The sequence below is a fragment of the Arachis hypogaea genome, chromosome 17, assembly GCF_003086295.3.
Source record: "Arachis hypogaea cultivar Tifrunner chromosome 17, arahy.Tifrunner.gnm2.J5K5, whole genome shotgun sequence".
NCBI classification, from domain to species: Eukaryota; Viridiplantae; Streptophyta; class Magnoliopsida; order Fabales; family Fabaceae; genus Arachis; species Arachis hypogaea.
In genome coordinates this window covers 97590985-97597937 of record NC_092052.1, presented here as the reverse complement: position 1 = coordinate 97597937, position 6953 = coordinate 97590985, and the positions used below count along the sequence as shown (strand labels likewise).

General features: G+C 33.3%; 1 non-coding gene across 1 annotated transcript; it reads left to right on the top strand.

Annotated features, from left to right (window-relative positions):
- Window positions 1-238: 238 nt before the first annotated feature.
- LOC112767714 (small nucleolar RNA R71) lies at window positions 239-346 on the top strand. Its single transcript, XR_003185156.1, has one exon. It is a non-coding gene; the product is annotated as a small nucleolar RNA R71 (small nucleolar RNA).
- The last annotated feature ends 6607 nt before the right edge of the window (window positions 347-6953 follow it).

Genomic DNA, 6953 nt, shown 5'->3' with positions numbered 1-6953 from the left:
CCAATATGGCATTCAGAGTATCAACTTCAAGAACTCCCTTCTTCATAGGCGTCCCATTACTCACAGGATTCCTCTCGGAAGTGTACATGAACTGGTTATTAGCAACCATGTCAATGAGTTCTTGAGCTTCTGCAGGCGTTTTCTTTAGGTGAATGGATCCACCTACAGAAGTGTCCAGTGACATCTTTGATAGCTCAGATAAACCATCATAGAATATATCCAGGATGGTCCATTCTGAAAGCATGTCAGAAGGACACTTTTTGGTCAACTGTTTGTATCTTTCCCAAGCTTCATAGAGGGATTCACCTTCTTTCTGTCTAAAGGTTTGAACATCCACTCTAAGCTTGCTCAGCTTTTGAGGAGGAAAGAACTTGGCTAAGAAAGCTGTGACCAGCTTATCCCAAGAGTTCAGGCTGTCTTTGGAATTAGGTGCAGTAAAGTCACCAAGCATCTTCCTTACATTATTATTATTTTCGGCTGCCATCTCCTCTTCCTGTTCGAAAATTTCTGAAAGGTTATCTCTGGATTGTTGTAATTTAGCTTCTCTTAATTTTCTCTTCAGAGTCCTTTCAGGTTCTGGATCTGCTTCAACAAGAATATTCTTGTCCTTGCTCCTGCTCATATGACAAAGAAGAGGGCACAGAAAAATACTAATAATAATAGAGATCCTTTATACCACAGTATAGGGGTCCCTGTGTGAGTAGAAGAAGAGGGGGAGACAAAGAATGTAATATAATGGAAGAAACACAACTGTGAGGAGGGTTGAGATGTGAGATGAGATGTTAGTAAATGAATAAATAAATAGAATAAGATGAGAGAGATGGAATTTTCGAAAATAGTTTTTGAAAAAGAGTTAGTGATTTTCGAAAATAGTTTTTGAAAAAATGTTAGTAATTTTCGAAAATTAAGATTTAAAAATTAAAACAATTAATAAATTAAAAAGAAATTTTGAAAAAAGGGGGAAGATATTTTTAAAAATGAGAGAGAGAGAGTTAGTTAGGTAGTTTTGAAAAAGTTAAGAAACAAACAAAAAGTTAGTTAGTTAGTTGAAACAAATTTTGAAAAGATAAGTTAGGAAGTTGGAAAAGATATTTTGAAATTAGATTTTTGAAAAAGATAAGATGAGAAGATATTTTTGAAAAGATATGATAGAAATTAGTTTTTGAAAAAAAAGATTTGATTTTTAAAATCACAATTAATGACTTGATTCATAAGAAATCACAAGATATGATTCTAGAACTCAAAGTTTGAATCTTTCTTAACAAGCAAGTAACAAACTTGAAATTTTTGAATCAAAACATTAATTGTTATGGTTATTTTCGAAAATTTGGTATAAAAATAAGAAAAATATTTTTGGAATTTTCGAAAATAACTAAGAATTTTGAAAAAGATTTGATTTTTGAAAAAGATAAGATTTTCAAATTGAAAATTTGATTTGACTCATAAGAAACAACTTGATTTTAAAAAGATTTTGAAAAAGTCAACTCAAATTTTCGAATTTGATGAGAGAGAAAAGAGGGAAAGATATTTTTTTGATTTTTGAATTTTTATGATGAGAGAGAAAAACAAGAAAAATGATGCAATGCATGAAATTTTTAGATCAAAACAATGAATGCATGCAAGAATGCTATGAATGTCAAGATGAACACCAAGAACACTATGAAAAACATGATGAACATCAAGAATATATTTTTGAAAAAATTTTTAATGCAAAGAAAACATGCAAGACACCAAACTTAGAATTCTTTAATGCTTAGACACTAAGAATTCAAGAATGCATATGAAAAACACTAAACAACACAAAACAAAAAATCATCAAGATCAAACAAGAAGACTTACCAAGAACAACTTGAAGATCATGAAGAACACTATGAATGCATAAAATTTTCGAAAAATGCAAGATGCACATGCAATTGACACCAAACTTATAACATGACTCAAGACTCAAACAAGAAACACAAAAAATGTTTTTGATTTTTTTTTTTTTGATTTTCTAATTTTTTGGATTTTTTTTCGAAAATTATATGAAAAAGAAAAAATAAGGATTCAAAAATTTTTATCATGAATTCCAGGAATCTTGCCATGTTTAGTCTAAAGCTTCAGTCCAGGAATTAGACATGGCACACTAGCCAGCCAAGCTTTCAATGAAAGCTCCGGTCCAAAACACTAGACATGGCCAATGGCCAGCCAAGCTTTAGCATGTAAATCAGGAACAGTAGCAGGTGGATTAACAACAACTAGCTTGCTCTTGATAACAAATTGCTGCCTCAGTCCAAATAAATTTAGACATGGCTTTACAGCCAGCCAGGCTTCACATGCTTCATGAAACACTAGAATTCATTCTTAAAAATTTTGAATCTAAAATTTTTTTCGAAAACAGGTGAGAAAATTTTGACATATTTTTGAAAATTTTTTTTTTGAAAATAAAATAAAAAGAAAATTACCTAATCTGAGCAACAGGATGAACCGTCAGTTGTCCAAACTCGAACAATCCCCGGCAACGGCGCCAAAAACTTGGTTCATGAAATTGTGATGTCCAGGCTCAAACAATCCCTGGCAACGTGAGCAACTTGGTACGCACAATCGTAATTACACTTTGATTATGTAAAATTCATGGCTCTTTCTTTCCCTGGCAATGGCGCCAACAACATGGTGCCAATACCATGGTTCACAACTTCGATACAACTAACCAGCAAGTGCACTGGGTCGTCCAAGTAATACCTTACGTGAGTAAGGGTCGAATCCCACGGAGATTGTTGGTATGAAGCAAGCTATGGTCACCTTGCAAATCTCAGTTAGGCAGATATAAATTGATAATGATGTTTTCGAATAATAAATAATAGAATAGGGATAGAGGTACTTATGTAAATCATTGGTAGGAATTTCAGATAAGCGAATGGAGATGCTTTTCGTTCCTCTGAACCTCTGCTTTCCTGCTATCTTCATCTAATCAGTCTTACTCCTTTCCATGGCTGGCTTTATGTGATACATCACCATTGTCAACGGCTACTTTCGATCATCTCTCGGGAAAATGATCCAATGCCCTGTCACGGCACGGCTAATCGTCTGGAGGCATCACCCTTGTCAATGGCTTCATCTTATCCTCTCAGTGAAAATGATCAACGCACCCTGTCACGGCACGGCTATTCATCTGTCGGTTCTTGATCATGCTGGAATAGGATTTACTATCCTTTTGCGTCTGTCACTAACGCCCCGCAATCGCGAGTTTGGAGCTCGTCACAGTCATTCATTCATTGAATCCTACTCGGAATACCACAGACAAGGTTTAGACTTTCCGGATTCTCTTGAATGCCGCCATCATTCTAGCTTATGCCACGAAGATTCTGATTAAGAGATCTAAGAGATACTCATTCAGTCGAAGGTAGAACGGAAGTGGTTGTCAGGCATGCGTTCATAGGGAATGATGATGATTGTCACATTCATCACATTCAGATTGAAGTACGAATGAATATCTTAGAAGCAAAATAAGATGAATTGAATAGAAAACAGTAGTACTTTGCATTAATCTTTGAGGAACAGCAGAGCTCCACACCTTAATCTATGGAGTGTAGAAACTCTACCGTGAAAATACATAAGTGAAAGGTCCAGGCATGGCCGAGATGGCCAGCCCCCAAAACGTGATCAATAGATCAAAGGATAATCCAAAGATGAACAATGGATTAAAACTGAGACCAAAGATTGTCTAAAAGACTAGTAAAAGGTCCTATTTATAATAAACTAGCTACTAGGGTTTACATGAGTAAGTAATTGATGCATAAATCCACTTCCGGGGCCCACTTTGTGTGTGCTTGGGCTGAGCATGAATGTTACACGTGCAGAGGTCCTTCTTGGAGTTGAACGCCAGCTTTTGTGCCAGTTTGGGCGTTCAACTCTGGTTTTGGCTCCTTTTCTGGCGCTGGACGCCAGATTTGGGTAGAAAGCTAGCGTTGAACGCCAGTTTACGTCATCTATTCTTGGCCAAAGTATGGACTATTATATATTTCTGGAAAGCCCTAGATGTCTACTTTCCAACGCAATTGGAAGCGCGCCATTTCGAGTTCTGTAGCTACAGAAAATCCACTTTGAGTGCAGGGAGGTCAGAATCCAACAGCATCAGCAGTCCTTTTTCAACCTCTGAATCTGATTTTTGCTCAAGTCCCTCAATTTCAGTCAGAAAATACCTGAAATCACAGAAAAACACACAATCTCATAGTAAAGTCCAGAAATGTGAATTTAACATAAAAACTAATGAAAACATCCCTAAAAGTAACTAGATCCTACTAAAAACATACTAAAAACAATGTCAAAAAGCGTATAAATTATCCGCTCATCAACTTGCTGGTTAGTTGTGCAAAGTTGTGTCAAAGAACTAAGATTATGAACGTGCGTATTAAGTTTTTGGTGCCGTTACCAAGGAATGAACGATCACGATTTCGTGCACCAAGTTTTTGGCGCCGTTGCCGGGGATTGTTTGAGTTTGGACAACTGACGGCTCATCTTGTTGCTCATATTAGGTAATTTTATTTTAATTTTAAGTTTTTTATTTTTATTATTTTTATTTTCGAAAAATATTCAAAAAAAAATAAATTATTCTATGGCTTCAGAATTTTTAAGAATGAATTCTAGAGTTTCATGGTGATATGCTGAATCCTGGCTGGCTGTTAAGCCATGTCTAATCCTTTGGACAGAGGTTTCAACTATCATTAGAAGAGCTTCTTTGTCTTTCTCAGCAATTTAGCTTTTGTATGTAATGATTTGCTAAAGCTTGGCTGGCCATTGGCTATGTCTAGTGTTTTAGACCGGAGATTTCACTGAAAGCTTGGCTGGCTAAAAAGCCATGTCTAATTCCTGGACCGGAGTTTTAGACTAACATTGCATGATTCCTGGAATTCTCATTAGAAATTTTGAAATCCTTATTTTTCTTTTCCAAATAATTTTCGAAAAATCCAAAAAAATTTTATAAAATCATAAAACCAAAAATAATTTGATGTTTCTTGCTTGAGTCTAGTATCAACTTTTAAGTTTGGTGTCAATTGCATGTTTTTATTCTTCTTGCATTTTTCGAAAGTGGGTTCATGTGTTCTTCATGATCTTCAAGTTGTTCTTGATGATTTTCCTTGTTTGATCTTTGTATTTTCTTGTTTTGTGTCTTTTCTTATTTTTCATATGCACTTTCAATTTTTTAGTGTCTAAAGTTTGAAAATTTCTAAGTTTGGTGTCTTGCACATTTTTCTTTTCTTAAAAATTTTCAAAAACATGTTCTTGGTGTACATCTTGACATTCAAAGTATTCTTGGTGTTCATCTTGACATTCAAAGTGTTCTTGCATGCATTACTCATTTTGATCATAAATTTTTATGTTTTGTTTCATTTTTTGTTGTTTAATAGAAAAAGAGAAAAACATAAAAATAATATCTTTCCTTTTTTCTCTCTCCTCATTTAAAATTAAAAAATAAAAAAATATCTTTCCCTTTTTCTTCTCATAAATTTCGAATATTTGAGTTGACTTTTTCAAAAAATTTTTAAAATTTAGTTGTTTCTTATGAGTCAAATCAAATTTTCAATTTAAAAATTCTATCTTTTTCAAATCTTTATTTTTAAAAAATCAAATCTTTTTCATTTTTCTTTCATATTTTCGAAAATTCAAAATTGATTTTCAAAAATCTTTTTTTTATTTTATTCCATATTTTTCAAAATCTTTACTAACAATTAATGTGATTGATTCAAAAAAATTTTTGAGTTTGTTACTTGCCTATTAAGAAAGGTTCAATCTTTAAATTTTAGAATCATATCTTTTAGTTTCTTGTTAGTCAAGTAATCAATTTTAATTTTCAAAAATCAAATCTTTTTAATTTCCAATTCAAATCTTTTTCAAAATGATTTTCAATCATATCTTTTTCAATTTCAATCATATCTTTTTCAAAATCAATTTCAAAATCTATTCTAACTTCTCACCCTTTCAAATTTGATTTTCAAATCTTTTTCAATTAACTACTTGACTTTTTGGTTTATTTTTAAAAGTTTTCTATTTCAATCATATCTTTTTCAAAACCACCTAACTAATTTTCTCTCTCTTATTTTCAAAAACTCCCATCCACTTTTTCAAAATTTTTTCTAATTAACTAATTGTTTTAATTTTTAATTTTAATTTTACTCCTTCTCTTAATTTTCGAACTAAAACTACATTTTAAAATAAAAACAAAAATATTTTTCTTTTATTTTTAAATTAAATTCAAATTTTCTCCCCCCTCTCTCATCACCTTCTATTTATGTATTTATCTACTAACACCTCTCTTCTACTCATAATTCGAACCCGATCTTCTTCTATTCTTTTCCTCTTATACTCACATAAAGAATATCTATACTGTGACATAGAGGATTCCATATTTTCTTTTCTGTTCTCTTCTTTTTCATATGAGCAGGAACAAGGATAAGAACATTCTTGTTGAAGCTAATCCTGAACCTGAAAGGACTCTGAAGAGGAAGCTAAGGGAAGCTAAAGCACAACTTTCTGGAGAGAACCTGATAGAAATTTTTGAAAAAGAAGGAGACATGGCCGAAAATAATAACAATGGTGGAGATGCAAGGAAGATGCTTGGTGACTTTACCACACCAAATTCCAACTTACATGGAAGAAGCATCTCAATCCCTACCATTGGAGCAAACAATTTTGAGCTAAAGCCTCAATTAGTTTCTCTGATGCAACAGAATTGCAAGTTTCATAGACTTCCATCAGAAGATCCTTTTCAGTTCTTAACTGAATTCTTGCAAATCTGTGATATTGTTAAGACCAATGGGGTTGATCCCGAGGTCTACAGGCTTATGCTTTTCCCGTTTGCTATAAGAGACAGAGCTAGAATATGGTTGGACTCTCAACCTAAAGATAGCCTGAACTCTTGGGATAAGCTGGTCATGGCTTTCTTAGCCAAGTTCTTTCCTCCTCAAAAGCTTTGC